The sequence below is a fragment of the Hipposideros armiger genome, unplaced genomic scaffold (assembly GCF_001890085.2).
Source record: "Hipposideros armiger isolate ML-2016 unplaced genomic scaffold, ASM189008v1 scaffold_31, whole genome shotgun sequence".
Lineage (NCBI taxonomy): Eukaryota > Metazoa > Chordata > Mammalia > Chiroptera > Hipposideridae > Hipposideros > Hipposideros armiger.
In genome coordinates this window covers 610,174-632,550 of record NW_017731381.1, presented here as the reverse complement: position 1 = coordinate 632,550, position 22,377 = coordinate 610,174, and the positions used below count along the sequence as shown (strand labels likewise).

Here is a 22,377-nt window from a genome sequence, read left to right as displayed (position 1 = left end):
GCTGTTTGATCTGGCCCCTGATAACCTTTTGGACCTCCTCTGGGACTGGTCTCCCTAGCTTGCTGTTTTCACTTCCTCAAATAAGCTGAGCCCCTTCCTTGTCCTTCGATGATGTCCTTCCTTGTGTCTGAAACCCTCTTTCACATGTTGGACTCCTGCGTGGGAGCCTCATCTTCCTGAGGGTTACTGGGAGGCATTTCAAGACCACCCTGTTGAAGGCGGAAGCCCAATCATTCTTAAACCTTGGCATCCTGTTTTTCCTTCCCATTGTCTTCTTTTTTGCTGAGGTATAATATGCATACAATAAAGTGCCTTAAGCACAGTAATTGCAAGTGTACAGTTCAATGACTTTTATATACGCATATGTATGTGCACATTCCTCTCATAGCACCAGCTCCTTCTCAGCACTCATATGGTTATTGTTACTTATCTGATTTGCAAAGAGAGAGGATTTGATAACACACCATTATGGAAGAATCACAGGGAAATAGATACCGACTGCTGGCTGGGTGTACAAACCCTTACAACCCCTTTGGAGGGCAATTTCACAGCATCTATTAAATTTAAAAATGCATGTATCCATTGAGACATCAATTCCTCTTTCAGAAATTGATCCGACAGATGCACTCTTACATATGTGTGAAGGTAAGTGTACAAGACTCGCGTTACGGCACTGTTTACGGAGAGGAGATGTTGGGAAAGCCCCAAGCGTTGCTGCACAGGGGGCAGGTTATAGAAATTAGAGTTTATTTTGCAGAACCATGTTATAGAAGCTGTAATCAAGATTGTGTACTGTTATGGGAAAATCTTCAGACGATATCAAATGGAAAAAGGCACAGGGTGATGCAGACGGAGTCCTCTCATTTGTGTAAAAGAAGGATATATTTAGCTGTCCATGCTGGCATAGAGACCTGGTTAATCCAAGAAGTTGGTTAGCGTTATTCTCTGGGGAGAAGAATTCAGGAACTGGTGTTTCGGGTGGGAGGGAGCTGTTTCCTATTTTATCTTTTTTAAATTGTTTGATTTTTTCCCCCCTCCTATGTATATGTAATACCTTTTTGAAAAATAAAATAAAAAAGTATTTTTTGAGAGACTCCAAGGGAAGTCTCCAAGGGAAGACATGTAAGGAGAGCAGGCTCCCACAGGCCAGGACAGAGATGCGAGGACAAGTTGGCCTGACTTGTTATTCAGAGGCATGGTGGGGACTGGCTGGCTTAGAACTTGGCTTTCAGGGGGGCTTTTCGGGGTGCTCCGGGAGACAGCAGCTGCCCCCAGCTGCAGCGGAAGCCAGTGGATATTCAGCTGGGGAATACAGTCAGGGGAACCCAGGCTCCCTCTTCCCCCCAAGTGCCTGCTGCATGGGGTGACTACACCTCCCTTTTCAGCAATTCACCCCACCTCTTGTCTCAGATGGAGGCAGTGTGAATGAGAGGATAACCAAGTAAATGTCTTTTTTCAGGTTCCAGAGACTTGTAGGTAGGCTTTTTTTTTCTTTTTAATAGAGAGAAGTTGTTAAAGCTTTAGAATCAAAACTTGCTCCAACAGGCAACCAGCTGTCCCTCTACGAGGCTCTCAATAATCTTAGTGCAGATCGTGGGTTTGGGAGCAAGCCAGAGATGGATTTGAGTCATAACACAACCATGTAGCAGCTTTGCATCCCCGGGCACGTCAGAGGGCCGCTCTGTGCCTCGGTTTCCTTGTTGGGAAACTAGGATCAGAAGTCCTGCCCAGGTAAGGAACAAGCCTGATAATGTCTGTCTGTCTGCTTGGTGAAAGGCGGACGGCTGTGTGGATGGGGGATTTCAATTTTAGAATGCACCCATGTCCTGGGGCTGCCATAACAAATCACTGTACGTTGGGTGGTTAACGCCAACAGAAATCTATTCTCTCACAGTTCTGGAGGCCAGAAGTCTGCAATCGAGGGGTGAGCAGAGCTGCACTCTCTCTGGGGGCTCTAGGAGAGTATCTTTGATCGTCTCATCCAGCTTCTGGGGGCTGCGCCATTCTTTGTGGCTGCATCCCTCCGATCTCTGCCTCCGTTCTGCAGTCCTCCTCTTCTCTCTGTGCTTTCCGTTCTTATAGGGATACTTGTCACTGGATTTAAAGCCTATTTGGATAATCCAAGATGATCTCATCTCAAGATCCTTAACTTAATTACATCTATACAGACCCCTTTTCCAAATAAGGTCGTATTCACTGATTCTGGGAAGGTAGGACAGGGGTAAGTTTTGAGGGAGGCCATCATTCAATCCATATAAGCAAAGAAAGTGGGCATGGAAGCCACCAGGTATGTGCCAGGATCCCACTGGACCTGTGTGCCAGTCTGTGGCTGGTTCATAGAGGGTGCCAGGTCAGGTTTCAGTGTCTGAACCACATTGCACGGTCACAATCGCAACCTAAAGATTGACGGCTGCTTGCGTCTGTGTTTCTCTCCTGACCTCTGTCTGCCTCCTATTCTGCCTCCCAGTTAAGCCAACAGCAACCTTTCTAGACGGGCCTGGGAGGAGATGTCCTGCAAATGCAAATATTGATTTAAAGCTTCACACCCATGTGAAAACTGAGTAAGGACTACAGCCTAGTCAACATGATTTTACTAATGTCAATTTTCTTGGTTTTGATATTGTATGAAAGTTAGACGATGTTACCATTGGGCGAAGCCGGGCTCAAGGAACTCCATGTGCTGTTACTATCACTATTATAACTTCTGGTATGTGCATAATCACTTCAAAATAAAAAGTTGAAAAAATAACCAAAACCTAAACAACTTCATAAATACTTGAAACCCCTGCCGGAAAAAAATCACCCCTATTAGAAGGTAGAAGAAGGTAAGCCCCTCAACCCCTCTGCCTGGCATGGACAGAATTCATCCTCCCTGGGCAGCCTGGGACCCCCATCCCCATGGGCTGTTGGAAAGTGACCTCACCTTGGCCTGGCCACATTCTCAACGCAGGCCTTCTGGAAGCCTATCGGGGTCAAGTTCTTCATTTGGAAGGGAGTCCTGCCAGGTCGTCCCCAAGCCTCCCCAGGCCAGGGCCCGTCTGGTTTGCAGACGCACGGCTGGGCTGTCCCAGCACCGCCCTGCCCCATGGCTCAGGCTGAGCCCTCTGCTGCTGCCACTTGCACACGGCTCTGGCTCCCGGCAGGCCTCTCCCCTGTGATTTCCTGGCAGGAATTGCGGCCTCAGTGACCCCCACCCTGAGTCAGATGCTCTGGGCTTTTGGGAGGTGCTCCTCTGGCTTGGGGCCAGCTTGTCCTACCCTGACTCTAGCCTCCTCCTCCTCCTCTTCGTGGGGCAGGGTGCTCCCTGCCTGCCTTCCTCCCCTGGCCAACTCCAGCTTCTACGAGTCTGGGCAAGTTGGAGGTGCCTTCCCTGGGCCACTGTTCTGGTTCTTTCTGTCCTTCCTCCTTACCCCCATGGAGGCTGTCAGTGAGTTAGTTCTATACACTGTAGCCTGGTGGTTTGCTGTCCCAGGGGTTATAAACTTGGGGTCCGTGGATGGACTTTGGGGACTCTGGAAACCCCCTGAACTGTGTAAAAAATGTCTGAACATTTTTCTGGGAGAGAAATTAATTCTCAGAAGGGTCCAAGACCCACAAACAATTAAGAGTCCCTAAAAAAGGAGCTGTAACATAACTGTTAGACATTTTGTTTCTGGCATCATCCTGCCTGGGCTACCATACTATTTCTCTCGAGCTAGCTCATCTGCCTGCCTCAGTTTCCTCCCATGTAAAATAAATGAAAGGATAGCGTCTCCTGGATGTTGTGAGGAGTAAATGAGAAAATCACATCAAGTGCTTGGCACACCCCCAGGAAGAACCCAATAAAGATTATCTGTTATTATTATTATTATCTACCTTGAGCATATATGATTCACTTCATGCTTACAACAGAAGCCCCATGGGGATTCTTAACCTCCTTTGGAAGACTTCGTTTGCCCAATGTCACATGGACATTAAAAGGCAGAACTGGGATTTGCACCCACAGCCTCTTTCCTTTCTGCTACGCTTTGTTGTCGGTCTTTGCAAAGAGAAGGAGAAGAGGAAATAGGCGACAGGGCAAGAGAAGTGTCTAATATTTAAAACCCCTCTATGTATCGTATTTGGAAAGTCTGTTTTGTTCTGCCGTCTGAGGTGGTTGGGAAAGGACTGTGCTTGCTCATGGCGATTCGACTGGAACAAAATCTTGGAATGGCTGGGCTTCCGAGGAAGGATCAGGTTCCGTACTGGAAGCTCTGTCGCCTTTGTAGAAGCTATTTCTCCTTTACTTAAGGTCCCCCTGGTCATCTGTCCAAACCCATCGCATGTGTCACCTGCCTTGGGGACCCTGTCTCGGACCTTGTAGGTGTTTGCTGTCTGTCAGCATTTTACATGCCTTTATCTTGCCTTTAGGACACTGCATTGAAATTTCTTTATCTCCCATTCTTGTCTCTTCAGCTGGGAATGGCCGGTGTCTAACGTATCTTTTTGCCCCTGTGCTCAGCCTGGTGCCTGGACTAGAATTAATGTGTGATGAGTGGGCTCCCCTCTCTCCATTCCTTACTCCCCCATCATTTCCTGCAATGAACAATCAATGTCCTCAAGACACTCAAAGCCAGAGACAGGGAAAGGCCCGTGCCCTGTGACAATCTGCGTTTCCATTGGGCTGTCTTTTAAAGCCCAGAGTCCCCAAGGGCAAAGGAAAGAGTCAAAAGCACCCAGTAGTCAATGAAGTTGTTTTCTGTAGCTACCTATTTGGCATTAGAAATGAATGAACTAAGGTGCAGCCCTGTGTGAGAGCTGGGTAACTGGTTATTGCTCTTGAGGCAATCTGGGTGCAGGAAGGAGTGGTCTTAACATTCCAGGACCTGCCTGATGTCTGGGAGCCACACTGCCCAGCATGCAGGCACTGGCCTCCACTAAGGCCCCTTAGGTCTGAGGTCTTCCTTCTCTAAGAGACTCAGAATTGCCAGGCTGGGCCTGGTCAACTCCTAGCCCTTCCAAAAGTGAAGGAAGGTGCTTATTTGAAAGATGGAAAGATGACATTCCAGATGGTTCCAAAGTAGCTGAGAGTGGTCTTAGAACTCTGTATTCCAGGCCCTAACATTCAGGCAGGACCTTCCCTAGGGGTGTGCATGGAAATGCTCATCAGTAGTGGAATCTAGAAAAGGTCTTTTGACTGCGAAGGGTAAGGTAGTTCCATATTCAGTGTTGTTTCCTAACTAACTAAAGTCTGTACCTGAAGGCCCATGCCCAAACCTGCACCCAGGACTTTCCCCCAGCCCCATTACCAAAGTCTGGCTCATCTCAGAAAATGGTGGCACTATCTACCCAGAAACCTGGAAGCCAATCTTACCCTGCCTTTCTCTCATCACCCCAAGTCAAATCCATCTCCAAGTTCTGTCCATTTTACCTGTACAGTAACTCTTAAAACCATCCTCTTCCCTCTGTCCCTATGGCCACCACTTGAGTCTCTCACCATCTTTCCTCACAAAACCACTTTCATAGCCCCCCCCGACTGACTTCTCTCATCAATCCCATCTCTTTATACTTTCCAGACATTAATGACCCAAAAACTGGAGTAATCTTTAAAAAGATGCAAATCTGGTCAAGTTACCCTTGTGGTTAAAAATCTTCTAATGTTCTTGAATAATATACCTAAGATGTGTGACTACATGTCATGGAAATGTTCCTTGAAAAACTGTGTACAAATATTGACCTCTAATGAATGACATGCCTGCTGCAATGTTTGGGTAAAGTGCACTGATGACTGCCACTTTACCATGAAGTTCATCAAAAAAGAAGATGGGTGGATGGATGGAAAGATAGATGGCTTGATGGATAACAACTTATAAATCAAATATGGCAAAATGCTAATTTTAGAAACTACATACTGGATATTTGGGCATTTGTCGTGAGACTCTCTTTTCAACCTTTTTTCTATAAAAAACTTCATAATAAAATGTTGGAAAATCTTTCTGTAATAGCTCACAGTTCTGTCAGGATTAAATCCAGGATTAAATCCAGGGGGGTCCACAAGACCCTCCCTGATCTCCTTGCCTTCCTCTATGGATGTCTCTCATGCCAATCTGTCTCTGTCACTTCTTGTGCTCCAGATACAGGGCTTTTCTTTTGGTTTTAAAATGTAACATTCCCTCTTGTTTTAGAATGTCCATAGCTCTAATCACAATTTTAATACAGTCGATTGTGTAATTGGAGGTGGAACTATATGAAATGCCATTTCTATAGGTGAGATAGTCAAATTTGTGAGCAATTTTATATGACTCCAACAAATGATTGTTTGATGACCATCTACCCTTAGACTCTAAGCTCTGGGAAGTATAGAGTCTAGCACAATATCTGGCCAATGGTACATACTCAACATTTTCTTTTGGGAATTAATTAAGTTGATTAATTAATTGATGGGCAGTCAGCCACCTCTATTTTCACCATCTAATTCCTTGACTGTACATATTCTAAAACGTTGAGATTTGTGTAAGCATGTAGAATTTCTCACCTTTTTCTGACTTACCCAATTCTTTGTTATACAAGGGAAGTAAAGAATCCTATCCCCCCAAATCTAGATATTTCAACAAAGCATCTTGCCTGTCTCAATTCTTTAGCCAACAAGGTCTAAGCTCTAGTTTTTGTTTTCACAAGCATGGGCAGAGTGGAGCATTGATGTCCATCAGGATTCAGGCAATTCTCAGGGTACCTGCCACCACCAAGACAGGGAGATGAGTTTTTGATTGAATCCCAGGTAGACCACTTTTAATAGCTGTTAATGAGCAAAGTGTTACCTCTCTGATTCCCAATTTCTCCATTGTTAAATTTACATAGTCAGGTCCACTTTCCAGAATTGTGATGACTTAATGAAGCAATAGATGAAGAGCCAGCATAATAGGTGCTTTATAAGTTTTAATTTTCTTGTGACCCTCATCTATTCACTGTAGTCATGAACAGGTAAGAAGGAAGCTTCATCCTTGAGGGTATGTGTGTGTGTGTGTGTGGGGGGGGGGGGGGCGGTCCACAGCCTAAAGATGCAGTTCTAATCCCAGGAATTTGTGAAAAAATGTTACTTTACATGACAAAAGGAATTAAGGGTGCAGACGTAATTAAGGTTGCTCATTAGCTGACCTTGAGATGGGAAGATTATCCTGGATTATCTAGGTGAGCCCAATATTATCACATGAGCACTTAAAAATGGAGAAGCTTCCCTGGCTGTGGTCAGAAAGAGATGTGACAATGGAAGAAAGGCCAGAGAAATGTGACACTGCTGGTTTTGAAGATGGAGGAAGCAGTCCATGAGTCAAGGAATGTGGGTGGCCTCTAGAAGTTGGAAAAGAGAAGGAAACATGTTCTCTCACAGAGCCTCCAGGGTGGAATGCAGCCCAGTTGACACCTTGATTTTAGCTCAGTGAGAATGGTGTCAGACTTCTAATCTATAGGCCTAGACGATATTAAGCTTGTGTTGTTTTAAGTCATTAAGTTTGAGGTTATTTTTATAACAGCAATAGAAAACTAATGCAATGGTCTTCTAGTTTGATTGTTTCTTTTCTTTTCCCTTTTTCTCCCTTCTCTTCCCTTCCCTTCCCTGTCCTTTCCTCCTCCTTTGCACCCTCTTTCTTCTTGTCTTCCTCTCTCTCCCTCTCTCTCTCTCTCTCTCTCTCTCTCTCTCTCTCTCTCTCTCTCTCTCTCTTTTTTCCCCCTGTAGGCTGTGCTCTGCTAAGTCCTAGGGAATGTGTCACATAACATGGTGATCATGGTTCCTAACAGATGATGAGCTAATAGTGTTTATTTGGAGCAGCTTTATGGTTTCTGCAGAGCTAGAAGGCAGTTTTTCATAGTGGCTTCTGTCTCTCACTCATTAGCCAATCCAAGCACATGAGTCAATTTCTCCTCCACTTGCCAGCAGGCAAGGAGAGGGTGGGGAAGGTAGCTACTGGCTAGACTTCAGGCAGCAGAAAAGTTAGCCATTGTCTACAGTTGTCCCTCACTGGTTGGAATTTTACTTGGGCAGAGAATTAGGAAGCAGATATTCAACCTTATTCAAAGAAGAGTAAGGCATAGGTGAACACTGTGTGCCTGTTCTTTGCTTTCTGTTGAGGTATCTCCCTGATCTTTCATTGGCCTGACAACTGGGCCCATTTCCTTGGTTACAAAAGCCCCAAACCCAAGACTTGATAAGGAAAAGGGTGGTGTAGAAATGACAGTGTAGAAGTTTATGGTGACAAATGACAAGCCTTAAACATTTGAAGTGGGCCTTGTAAGCTACCACAGTTGTCCCATACCTGACAGCAGGCTTGGGGCTAAGCATTCATGACTTCATTTCATCATCACAACCCTTGTCTGAGATAAGAATGATCATTCCTCTGTTATAGACAAGGAAACTGACGCTCAGGAAAGTGAAGAAAGTCAGCTTATTATCACATACCCAATCCGAGATAAAGGTGGGATTGGAACCCAAGTCTTTATGACCAGAAAAACAAATAATATATTTTTTCCCCCTTTTGGGCCTTCTTGTAGACCATAAATACCACTGCTCTTTATGAGATGCATTTCTTTCTTGGCTGCTAATCTAATAATGAATAAATAATAGATCGCTGCTGTAAAGCCTGATTCCTAGGCTATGCGCAGGTAAAGGTCCCATTGGCTTCAGTAGCAGTTAACTTCAATGAGAGGTTGCTGGTTAATATTCTAATAATACCACCACCTGATATTTAGAGGTAGCCATTCTCCAAGGAGTCCAAAGTGCTTTGTAGACATTATGTAATTCAGTCTTGCCGTGTTCCCGACAGTCCGGTCTGGGCCTCTGGTGGCTTTGCTCTTTCATAGAGAGGGCTCATGTTCAGAGAGGGCTAGGTCTTGGCACTCATCATACAGAGGGTGGGCATCCTCTCCTGGTGGTCCACCAGTGACTTGTTCAACCTCATATGACTGCTGTCCATAGAAATGAGGCCAGGTCTGTCATCGTGGATTCTGCTTTCCATGAACCCTTGGCATTGCTCAGACCACAGGAGCTGGGCAGGCTGCTTCATATGAATTTTCAAGGATTTGCAAAGGGTTTATCTGGACTCACTTCCAGGCAGAGGCATCTATGAAATTGTTCACCATCTTCATTGCCGTTGTATTTGTCCCTGCCTCCTCCTCCTCCTCTCCCTTCTCCTTCTGCTTCTATTTCTTCAGCACAAACTCTTATGCAGTGAAAGCTATATTGCAGGTCCTGTTCTAAGCATTTTGCAGGAACTGCTTAACTTACTACTCACAATCACTACCAATTGGTAGTTTTTATTACCGACCCCATTTTACAGAGGAGAAAGCTGAGGCTCAGAGTGAATAAATAACTTATGTCATTCTGATTGTTGATGGTATAAACTGTCTCAGATGAACTTGAGACACTGAGGCTTTACCACCCAGTACAGAGAAAGATATACGTGAGACACCCAGTAAGTAGATGTTTATTAGAACAACATAATAACTATCATTATTATCAAGGTCAGGCACATTATACATCATAATTTTTAATCTTCACACCGATTCTGTGAGGTAGATATTTGTATCTCCATTTTATAAAAAATGAACTAAGTCTCAGGAAAGTGAATAATCTGTCAAGTTCACACAGTTAAAAAAAAGTGGTAAAGACGTATTTTAACTCTCATTCTTTCAGATTCCAAAATCTCTACACTTAATCCATAAACTCATTTAAATCAATGAGGGATTGAACAATGGATGAATTGATGGGTGGATGGCTGGCTGGCTGGATGAATGGATGCATGAATGAATGGATGGATGGATGGATGGATGGATGGATTAAAATGAGAAGAGTGGATGGGACCAGGACTTTCCTCTTATGCTTTTCTGTCTCAGATGCTGAATTCCACATGGCAACAGAATGCTAGTAATAAAAATACATGTGCAGCACAGTCCCAAACTTTTAGGGGCTCACGTAAATTGACATGGAGTTGCTTGCCCTTAGAGGGAGACTTACACCCTAAAATGGGACCTTTCAAGAGTGAAATAAGTGCTGGCTCATGGAACTCAGATCCAAGATCTGTTGACCTAATGGGTATCAATGGGCTTATGAATGGGGAGAATACATGCTTCACCAGGTTGAAGAAGACTAGAACGATAAGGGTCTGCCTTGCATTGTAAAACATCTCAGCAACTTTAAGGTATGAGATTTTAAACGGTTCAATCTGGAGTAGAAGACGCTAAGGAAACTGTGATAGACACGTGAATGTTGGTGCCAGCGCATCAGGAATATGACACCAATAGCTGAGAAATGGCATACTTGTTTAAAGGGAAGAAGTGGAGAGAATAGGGCCTGGGAACCCATGGAAGCCATGGAAGAGTTCCAGTCGCTGGCCTGAAAGAGTGATGGGAAGAAAGACACTGGCTTCTCCCTTCCTCCTTTCCTCTGATCTCCCACTAGTATCTCTGATTAGGATTGATGAACCCTAATCAGAAGCTAGTGTTGAGGGATTTCGGGGATGTCATTCGCAGGACTCAACACTGTACAATATAGAGCTGAACAGTGGGAGTATGGGGAATGGGTCTGAGACCAAACAGGCAAATGATTGACACTCTAGGTGTCCTGTAACACATTAATTCCTCAGCCTAGAGTCAGGTGCCTGGACTAGATGGACTTTTAGGTTCTATCTGCTACTCCTGAAGTTAGAGATCCTGAAAAAAAAAAAGTCTATTTTATTGGGATTTAGTCACAATTCAAGGAGAAGAAGGACGCCACCATTGAGATGAGTGTCTTGCCCAAGAATGTCACTTCATGGCCAGGGTCCAATTTCCTTTGGTTGAATGCTTTTTGGCAGCAGGTCACCAGGGACTAGCTCACCTGGAGGCAGAGACCATGGGAATTAGGCTGCTCAAAGGTGCTTGGCTGACCCTATATCACCATCACCATTCAGTGACATGGTGATTGAAATTCCAAAGTGGATAAAAAAATTTCTTGGGGTTAAAATGACAAGTTTGAAATGCTTTTGACAGGAGAAATAAGTGCACAAGGAAGTGCGTAAATGAAACTTCTGCCTCTCTGCTGTAGACATTGCTGTTGTGGTTGCCTCGACAAGTGTAGGATTGCACCAGGAACTTCCATCTTTTTACCATCCTGACCTTGCTGAGGACAAGGAGAGCAGTTCAGAGAGAGCTGGATGCAAGGCCCAAGCTGCACCCTTGTCTGCTGGGGGCGGGGGGCATCACAGAGGCCCAGGAGTCAGGGTACATTTGCTCACTAATAGAATTTTCCTCATTTGTGCAATTTTCTCCACAGAATGAAGTTGCAGATACTTCTTCTTTGTTCCCTCCCTCCTTCTCTTCCCCACTTCCTCCTTCTCTTCTTCCTTCTTTCCTTCTTTCATCACTTAAGAATACCCACTATTCCAGTCATCTATTGCTACATGGCAAACTACACCAAACCTAGGGGCTTAAAACAACAGCAATCATTTATTTTGCTTGTTTATCAGCAAGTGGGGCAACTCTTGGTGGGTCTGCTCAGCTGGGGCTGGAGGATTTTAAGATGGCATACTCACAGGGCTAGGTATTGGTACCATTGCTCAGCAGGTGCTGTCCGCTGGGGGACTCAGTTCTCCCCAAGGGACTTCCTGGACTTTTTCGGAAAAAGATGGTGGGGTTCCAAGAATGTTCCAACAGATCCAGTGGGAAGCTCAAAGGTTTCTTAGGACATCACAGAAGCCCAGATTCTCGTTCCTACAGCATTCTCTTGGTCAGGCAAATTTGTGGCTTTCTTTAGTCTCCCATCCTCAGCTTATGGGACGTGGGCATGTGGTGTGAGTGACTTCACAGTAACGGAGCAATGGCGGACATTTAGAACTCCATATAACTCAAAGCAGAGTGCTAAGTTCCTGGAGTTAGAATTCTGGCTGGACCAAGGATCTGGGAGGTCCCTAATACGAATCAGGGATGGCGAATTCAAATCCAGCTGACTTGTGTTTCAATCTCAGCTCTGACAATTTATAGCTGAGTAACTTTAGGCATGCTGCTCAACTTATACAGACCTCAGTTTACCTCAAATATGCACCAGAAATAATCCTAGCTAACTTTATTGCTTTGTGAATAGTAAAGATGACAAAAAAAAAGAGGGGCCACTTATTAAAGTGCTTGACTTAGAGTGGGCAGTCAACAAATGGAAGCTGTATTTTTATTTGGGTAGCAATACATTTTCCAGAAATCCGTTTTCGAGATCCATTGACTTAGAGCTCATTGTTTGTTTTTGTCATTGTTCTTTCGCTTCTCTATCTTTTGTAGCTGAGTTTTTTCTTAATAAAAGAGCAATACATGTACACTTTAAGTAGTTAGAAGATATAGATAAACGAAATAAAAATTATCCATGATAAGGCAATCAGGTATGTGCTTCAGAATATATATATATATATATATATATATATATATATATATATATATATATATATATATATATATACTTGTTTTTGGCAGGAAAATGCGCCACCCCAAATCTCAGGCCTTAATCTGAGCCCCTGATCCAGGCTAAGTTTGGCTGGGCAGCTCTGTTCTGCGCCTTGGGACTCTCATTCTCTCAGAAACAAAAGCCAGTCTAGTTTTATTCTTCTCCGGAGGTGAGCAGAAATGCGAGACCACAAGTGGGAACCCGTGATGGCTCTTATGACCTTGAGTTGGCCCTGGCACACTCCCATTTTCACCCCATTGTATTGGCCAAAGCAACTTACCTGGCTGAGTCCAAAATCCAGGAATGGACTAGATTCAGAAAGGAGTCGAGAATTGGGGCCAATAATGCAATCTATCATAAGGTATCATTTTGTTTTGAAAACATTGGCTAAAATTGCACATTCTTTGTTTGGTTACTAGCTTTTTCTCACTTAATACATTGCAGAAAAACATTCCCATGTGATAAAATAGTCTTCTGCATGAATATTTGTATGGATTGTATCTTTATTCCATTGAATGAATGTTTTGCAATTTGTTTAATTGGTTTCCTAGAATTGGCCATTTAGGGTATTCCTAGATTTCCAGTATTCTGATAATTGTAGCTCTTGATGTATGTGCATCCATGTTCATATTCTGTATTGTTAGGTCAAAATTATATGTAAAAATATAAGGTTCCAATATATATTGTCAAAAAAGCAATACCAACTTATATGCTTTTACTAGCAGTATATTAATAGTACCTAATTTCTTAAATTCCCACTTATTTTGGATATAGTCATTTGTACATATGTATACTGGGGTGCTAAAAAATGTATACACATGACTTGTATTCAACTTTCGTTATCAGTATATATTGAGTATTATGATTTTAATACAGTTTTTTTCTTTCTTAAGATGTGTATACATTTTTTGGCACCCTCTGTACATTATAAAGTAACTATTTTGCGATGCTGGTACAAGAAACTTTTATACAGATTCACCAGTTGCTTTCTTTTTTCTCATTTGTTTTACATGTATGTGTATGTAAACATTATATATGCATATCTCTCTACACACACACAAACACGCACATATACACACACTTCTCTCTCTCTCTCTCTCTCTCTCTCTCTCTCTCTCTCTCTCTCTCTCTCTCTCTTGCTCTAGCTTTATACATAATTTCCCCTCCTGAATCATATAAGATTAAGTTTGGAGACATAATTCAGTGTGTATTTCCTAAGAAAAAGGACAACCTCATATACAACCACACTGATTATCAAAATCAAGAAATTTTACATTGATACAGTGCTATTATCCAATCCACAGTCCATCCACACTCATATTTCATCAATTGTCTAGTAATATATATATTTTAGCTATTTAGTTTTTTCCAGCCCAGGATTTAATCCTGTATCACTTACTGTATTAGTTGTCATACCTTTTTACTTGTCTTTAATCTAGAACCGTTTTTTTTTGTTTAGTATTTTTTTTTCCTTCGCTTGGCGTTTCTTTGATTTTGATATTTATGAAGAGTTCAAGCCAGTCATTTTATAAAATGCCTATCAACTTGAGTTTGTCTGATGTTCCTTCATGATTAGATTCAGATTATAGGGTTTGGTAGGAAAACCAAAGAATGAATGTGTGTCCTTGGAACACCATATCAGGAGGCACATGCTGTTCATTTGTTCACTTTTAGAGATATTTGATCTTTTAGTTCAGGAATGTCTGCCGGGTTTCCTCACCATAAACTTACTGGTTTTCCATTTGAACTCTCTTCATGGGTAAATACTTTGAGGCTATGCAAATGCACTGTTCTACATCAAACATTCAACCGCTAGTTCTAGCATCCATTGATGGTTGTCTGTTACCATTATTCCTTCCGCATGTACTAGTTGTTGATATTCTGTGAAGACCTTTCTCTTCTCTGGTCTGTCTGTCTGTCTGTCTGTATTCACATTACCATAGAATCATAGATTCATATTTTATTTACTGGGTCATTATACAATTTTGATTCTCAAATTATTCTAGCTGTTTCTAGTGACAGTCCCTTCAAGCTGGCTTCTGTGTCTTTGTGATATGTCCCGGTCATTCTTTGGACATTTTCTTCTTTTCTGATGCAATGTGATATTCCAAGCTTATCGTCTACTTCCCCTGCCTCATCCTTGGAACTTGCCTTTTCTCCCCCAAGCAGTCCTCATTCCTTTTAGTGGAGCATGGCGTTTAGAAACCAAGATCTGAATGTTACGAGAGTACTATTACTTCTAAGTCCTCTCACTGTACACATATTATCCTTTCTACTTTTATATTTGTAAACTCCTATGATAGTGAGGAACATGGCTCCCCGTATTCAGGTATATGTGGAAAAGACATTTTGTTTCTTGGTGAGGTTTAATATTTTGTCTTTGCTTTTGACAATTTTTTTTTAAACACTGATCAAGTGGTTTGCTTGCTTTATGAGTTGACATGTTTGCTTTTTCCTTGTTGATTTGGAATTGTTCATTATATGTTAAGAGTACTAAATATTTTTCTGTTAGATATAGAAATTCAAAAATGTTTCTTCCAAGTTGGTTGTTTCTTTTTGAATTTTCATTCTACTTTTGTTTCCCATAGAGAATCGGGTCTTTTTTTTTTTCTTTTTTAGACCTCACTACACAGAATTGATTAATTATGATCCTTAGTCTGACACACTGTTATGCTACCCACCCAAGGCTTTTGTATAAATATATCCCATTTATAAATATATTTATTCACAAAGAGATTTATTATAAGGAATTGTCTCACATGGCTATGGAGGCTGACAAGTCCCAGATTTTGCAATTGGCCAGCTGGAGACCCAGGAGAGCTGGTGGTGTGGTTCCAAGATCAGACCAATGTCTCAGCTCAAAAGTAGTCAGGCAGAGAGAAAGAAGTTTTCCTATTCAGCCTTTTGTTCTATTCACACCTTCAACTGATTGGATGAGGCCCACCCACCTTGGGGAGGGCAATTTGCTTTACTCAGTCTACCAATTTAAATGTTCATCTTATCCTGAAACACCCTTAAAGACACACCCAGAAATAATGTTTAACCAAATGTCGGGGAACTGCTGGCCCAGTAAAGTTGACACATAAAGTTAACAATTATAGGCCAGCCGAGTGGTGCGTTGGTTAAGAGCTGACTTGGGACGCCAGAGGGCCCCGGTTCGGATCCCACATATGAGGGCCAGTGACACTGCCCTCCACAGCTAAGATGCTGAACAACAGCTCAACCTGGAGCTGGGCTGCCGTGAGTTGTTGGCGATGGCGTAGGCTGCAACCCCTGCTGCAGTGGGTTGCCATGGGCTACCCTGTGTAGCCAGCAACCGCAGTGAGCAGCTGTCCAGAAGCCAGAGACTGATCTGCCTCGCCCGGGAAGAGCGCAATGATGGTGCCAACTTGGGCCAGTGAAGCAATGTCCTCCACAACTAGACTGAAGAACAAAAGGACAGAAACTTGTCTGTTCCCCTTCCCTGATTCCCCAGTGCTGTTCCCCAATTCCCCAATAAAAATCTTAAAAAAAAAGAACAATTACTACCTACTTTTATTTAGTTGTTTTGTTGTGTTTGTTATAATTTTTTAGTTAGTTGTTTTTAGTTACACAGTAAGCATGTGTGAACTACCTTCCAAAATTCAGCTAGTCCCTTGACAAGAAGCAACATATAAACATGGTTGGTTCTCCTCTCCCAATCCGTCTCACGTCTCCTCTCCTCTGTGGTCACCATCATCCTGAGTCCCTATTTATGGAGTTTTTAAATAAAAGCGGAGTTGTAGTATTAAGGTAAGTTTCCAAAATTTTGTGGTTTGTGATTTCATGAAAAAGGGTATGTAATCCTTTTTAAGACCATTATTATTAATTTATAATAAAGTATGCAGAGTATTAAGTATACACTTCAATGAATTTTTAGTGGAGAAAAATTTTTTACTCATGTAAACACCCATGTGACTACCCCCTATTCCAAAACCTAGACCTTTTTCAGTCTCTTAAAGGACTTGTTTGTAATCTTTTGTTACTTTTTTTCATTTAATATCATTTAGATAAATGTATCCACATAGTTGCTTGTGATATCATTATACTCATGCATCTTGACTGTTGTATGCTATTCCATTGTATAAGTATACGATTTTTACTGATCGACTTTCTCATTGATGAGTAGTTGAGTGGTTTCCAGGTTTTTGCTATTGTGGACAGTGTAGCTCTGAATGTTCTTGGCTGATATACATGTATACTTACATCTATGAGTGGAATTGCTGGACCGTACACTATATAAATACTTATCATTAGAAGACACTACTCAATTGTTTTCCAAAGTGATAATACCATGTTACACTCCACCAGAAGTGTGTAAGAGATTCCACAGATCTAAATCCATTCCAAAACAGTATCGTAAACTTTCAATTTTTGCCCAGTGAGTGTGTATAAAATTATGGACTATAGTTGTCTTGACTTGTATTTTCCTGATCAGTAATGCTGTTTGACATCTTGCCAAAGGTTTAGGGACCACTCATGCTGCTTCTTTGAAATGCCTGTTCATGTGTTTTGCCCATTTTTGATTGGTTCACTCATGGTTTTGTTTTTGGTTTGTAGGATAGTCTTGGATTTTTGGTAAAATAAATTCTATTCATCTTTGCCTGTGTGCATTCCGTCTTTGCTTTCCAATGTAGCAATGTTTCTCCGCCCTACAGTGATTTAAATATTTATCTGTATTATTTCCTGCAGGGCCTCCTCGTTTTCTCCCTGCTGTTTCCATCACCAGTGGGCCCCACCTAAGCCACATTCCTGAGCTGAAGGTCTGCGGACGTGGGACGTGGGGTTTTGCACTGCGTAATCAGACATCCAGGGCTCTCTGGGTCTCCACCCTGGCCCCTCTCAGGCTCCACTCCAGCTTGGCTGTGTCTGGGCTCAGGGAACTGCCTCGGGCTACCTGGTCTATTTCCAGGAGATGAGTGATTTTCCTTTCCAAAAAACCGAGGAGTACAACATTGACTGGATATTCTGGAAGATTCAGCTAGATTGCTTTTACAAATGAAGACACTGAGGTGCTAAGGGGTGATGCAATGTGTCTGGAATTTCACAGCCAAGAAGGAGGAGAAAGGCATGGAGATACCAAATGTTTCCTTTGATCAAATGGATCCATGTTTGCAAACATGGTGTTGGATTTAGTGAACATGCGTTCATCTAATTCCCCTGCCTCTGAGGCCAAACTGTGACAAAAACAGGCCCACACAAACCGGCTTGTCTCTCTGCTCTCATCTGACTTTCCTCTGTCTACTCGTCACCTCCCACCCTCATTCGTGCTCATCCCTGTGGCCACGCGGACACCATTATGTTCTTTGAATGTGCTGAGTTCTTTCCCATCTCAAGGCCTTTGCTCCTGCTACTTCTTTTGCTGAGAGTGCTTCTCCCTGGCCCTTTGCAGGACCAACTTCTCACCCTTGAGCTCATGCATTCGCTTAAATGTCACCTTTTGTCCTTCCTACTTCCACCCCTCTCCTGTGCAGGGTACCACAATGCTTTTGTTTTGTTCCTTCCTAGATCATATTGCAATGTGTGATTCTGTTGTTTATTTGCTTTTTACTACTTCTCCCGGGCTCCTTCCTCCAGTGGATTGCACATGCCAACAGTTTGTCTCATTCATCTGTATCCTCGGGGGCTGGGCCAACGCCTGGTACTCCATTCAATCAATATTTGTTGAACCAATGAATGAATCCAGTGGCTACTCAATAATTAGTGGTTTGCGTTTCCTTGTCTCCTTTGAGCAGCCGTCACCATTCACACACATTCACACTGGCACACACAACCTGAATAGGACAATGGAAATAACAGCTTGGTGCGTGTATCTAGTATGTATCAGAAAAACTGGCTAAACCAGTTGGCTTAGCTACTGTTTTCTGTTCTGTTTTGTTTAACTTTAATAAGTTCTTTGGCCTCTGAGCTTCTTCTGGCCTGGGTGTACATATTCACAGAGAAGGGGAGTTTACAGTAATGATGACATATTAAGGAATATTAACATAATGAGCACTTTCATTCAATAGGTCACTACCAAAAAGATACCCAATAGGTGATGACAGCAAAAATGATTCTTGAAGAGCGTTCCGTGCCCTTTGAAAGGGAGTAGGAGCCAATCAGGTAAACTTGTCCAATCCTTTTTGTTTAGGGAGCCCTTTCTCAATACCTGGTGCTCAGCAAAGTGGGGAGGGGAGCGTTCTCACGGCTCCCGTGTGCTGAACGAGGAAGCAGATGCAGAATTGTTAATTCTCAGGAAGTGTGCTAAGCAACACTGGGATTTGCCACCCTGAGTTGGATTATGAGATGTCTTTTCAATAACAGCCTCATTCTACGGTCCTGACCCAGTCTGGCTGGAAGTTCGAGAGGTTAGTGGCTGCTTTTCAAAGGCTTTTGCTTCTTAAAAATTACACGTGAGGCAGCCTATTTCTTCCCCTTGGTGACAGCTGGGGAATTTCATGTTGAAAAGAACGGACAGTGGTTGATATTTAGGGATAACTAGGCAATTGCATTATATTTGAAGAAAGAGAGCTGTTAGTTTTTCTTCCCCTCCTTCCCTCCCTCGAGCCCTCCCTTCTTCTCTCTTTCTCTTCCGTCTTCTCTCCCTTCCTCTCATGTTTCCTTCCTTCCTTTTCTTCTTTCTTCCTTCTATCCTTCCTTCCACCAACTTCATGCCTGGTACTGTGGTTGGGCTACAGATACATGATGAAATGTCTTACCTCTCAGGTGTTCAGAAATTAGTAGTGGAGAGAAACAAGTAGAGCATCATAGCACAAGATGACAAAAACTATGCAGAGGGACAAACACAGGTTTCAGGGAATATAAACAGCAGTGTGCTGACAAATGTTTCGCAACCGGGGCTCTACGTTGGGAGGAGGCCTGGATTTGTAGCCTTTGCTGATTTTCACGGTGGAAATACTCCCGCCTTGATAGATTTCAAGCTACGAACGTGGTGTTGCTGCACATGGATGGAGTTGGGAACAGGCGAACACACCCTGTCTTCCAGTAGGAGCTGGCTCAGCACAGCCCAGAGAAGGGCACCTCATTGGTTCCATGCAGGAGTGGGATTTGTAAGGTCAGGGGAAGTGTCCCAGAAAAGGAAAGAGTTGACTTGTTTTAGGTTCTTTGGGAATGGGGAGTGCAGTTAAAAGAAGGAGTTATAACTCTTTTTCTCTTGATGTATTTATTATACATTGAAGAAAATAGAGAAAATGCAGATAAACCTAAAGAAGAAAATAAAACTTGCTTGTAATTTAAAAACTGGGAGATGAGCCCGGTTCACTTTTCAATCATTATTCCTTGTGTCTTTCTCTTTTCTCCTCTTTGTGTGTTGAAATGTTATCATTAGAGAGCAGGCCTCTCTATCCCAGTTAACCTTCTATCTGATAGTAAAACTGTGACTATTGTTTTCTTTTTAAATTCATTTTTAAACTGATATAATCCATTTTTTTACCATTTTGATGCCTCTTCATTTAAATGTTGATTCTGATTAAATTTAAAATTGATTTTTGTATGTTTTAAATGCACATATAGACATACAATTATAACTGTTAAATTTACGCTTCTATCATCTTGATTTAGAATTTATTTTTCCATGTTCTTATTTTTTTTCTTGGTATCTTGCTTTTTGTTGTGTTTTAATGCTTTGATATTTTTTCTTTAGTTATTATTAAAATGTATATACCCTGTTTTAAATTTAGCTCTTCCTGTTTGGATTAAGATTTTTCCCGTACTTTTCTTTTGTTCTTTATCATCCCCCCATTTTTCTTTTCTACTTCACAGGCTCTGGAATTTTGGATACAAAGTATTGGTATAGAAATATTATTGTTGTTATTTACTTTAAACACTGATTTTTCAAAAAATCATTTTGACTTTGGTGTGTAACTTTACGACTAAGCTTAAAATAATGATGTAGTCTTACCTGGATTTGAATTGATTTCTGTGCTAACTAGTCACCTTTTCATACCATTTTTGAGTTCTAGCTTTAGTTTTATCTTTCTGTTGGGCAGAGTGCATATCCATGTAAGTATTCCAAAAAGAGTACATCAGTAATCTATTATAGAATGCCCTGAATATTTAAAATGAAATGTGGTTCTGTTAACATGATCTACACATGAAAATGTAACTGGCAGGAGGTTAAAAAACAACAACCTAATTTAATAGAAGATCATAAAAGAAATGACTGCCAACCAGGAGCCCTGACTCTACATTGAATGTTAAGCTTCAGCCGCAGGCTCCGTTTTCTCTTCGTACGGGTATGTTTTGGACCCAGGTACGGGTCTTTATATTCCTCTTGCTAAAGTGCAGCTTGTGCTGTTGGGCCTCCCACTGGGCTGTAAGTCACCTCCTAGGTCTAGGTCGAGGCTCTGCTGACTCTGGGCTCATGATGTTCACTGGGCAACATCAAGGGAGGAAGCCAGGGTGCCATGACAGGTGGACCGCTCAGATGCCAACTCCTGGAGAGCCTGCTGGACTGTCTTCTTATCACCACTGATGTCTATGACATCCCTGAGGGTTCCTTCTGGGCTCTCTGAGAAGATGGCAGGCTTGTCACCAAGACAAACACACAGGGGTAATCTCTATAACCATTGTTATTAACCACGTGTGGCTTCATATTCCAAATCCTTTGGGATGTGTGCTCAATTCACATTTTAAGTAATGACTTGTCATATTTCAAAATGTTTATTATATTCTCAGCACAGTGTGATTTGCTGTACATTGATCATCTCATGCATTTATCCAGCTATCTCATTGTCCTCATGACAGATGTGGAAACTGAGGCTGAGAGAGATCATGACACTTGTTCAGGGAACGTGCCTGGTAAGGGGCGGAGCCTGCATCAGAACCCAGCATTCTGACTCATTGTCCATAATCTCATCCCCTGCACAATCACCACCTTGTTGCTCATAAAAGTCTCGGGCTGTCGAGTCTTCAACGTCTCATGCTGGGTCCCCAGGCTGCCTCCAGAAATAACTTTTCTGGTTATTGCATACAAGTGGAGGGGGTTCTGGCTTTCTGGACTCCTAGCAGTTTCAGCTCTGTGGGTTCCCCCTTCACTTCCCTCCCCTGGAGGGTGGGTCAGGGTAGGGCTGCCATGGCTTCACCTGGGTTTCAGCCTCAGACTAGGAAGCAGACCCCCCTGACCCCCAGGTCCCAGGACTCCTCTCCCTCCAGCTTTCATTGCCTTGCAAAGAAGGCTTGAGACAAACTGTTTACAGGCCTGGGAGGATCAGTAAAAGTTGGCAAGCATTTCTGTCCCTTACTTAACAAACCTTAATGTGCCCTCATGTACCTATTCACCTAAAAAGAAACACATAGAAAAGCAGGAGAAGAGTGATTTCAGGTGCTGGCAGCAAGGTAACAAATCTCATGAATTCCACGTAAACCTCCACTCAAACTGTGGCGTTCCTTGAATGGGAGCAGAGTGTGTTGCCAGAAGCAGCTTCAGAGGACATCTGAGCTTCGTGCTTCTAAGATCCAGGGGTCTGCAGAGGGTCCTAAGGGGCTTACTTGGTGCTGCTGCATTTCCACCCCCGTGGGCCTGCTCCGAAAGTCCCCAAGCCCTCTGGAGTCTGGGGAGATGGGGTGGTGGGTGGTATGGGGAAGGAATTGCAAACCATTATTAGCCCTAATCCCAGGATAAGCCTAGGGAGCCAAGCAAGATGAGAAAACCCTGATTGTAGGCTTGAGAGACAGAGAGAGAGAGAACTTTTGTTCCTGGCTAGAGGAGTTCAAATTTCAAGTAGAGGTTTATATACATGACGTAATAGTCACATTTATCAAACAGTTCAAAGCCCAGACATTATTCCAAACTCTGCATGTGTTCACAAAATCCCTTCAAGGTAAGTACGATTATTATCCCCATCTTTCAGATGTGGAAACGGATGTTCAGAGAGGTGAAGTAACTCACCCAAGGCCACACAGCTGTAAGGGATGGGGCTGGTATTCAAATGAAAACACTTGGC

General features: G+C 42.7%; 1 long non-coding RNA gene across 1 annotated transcript; it reads left to right on the top strand.

The window, feature by feature from the left end:
* The first annotated feature begins 280 nt into the window (after positions 1 to 280).
* Positions 281 to 18,999, top strand: LOC109379885 (uncharacterized). Its single transcript, XR_002123302.1, has 3 exons — positions 281 to 645; positions 1,546 to 1,731; positions 17,126 to 18,999. It is a non-coding gene; the product is annotated as an uncharacterized LOC109379885 (long non-coding RNA).
* The last annotated feature ends 3,378 nt before the right edge of the window (positions 19,000 to 22,377 follow it).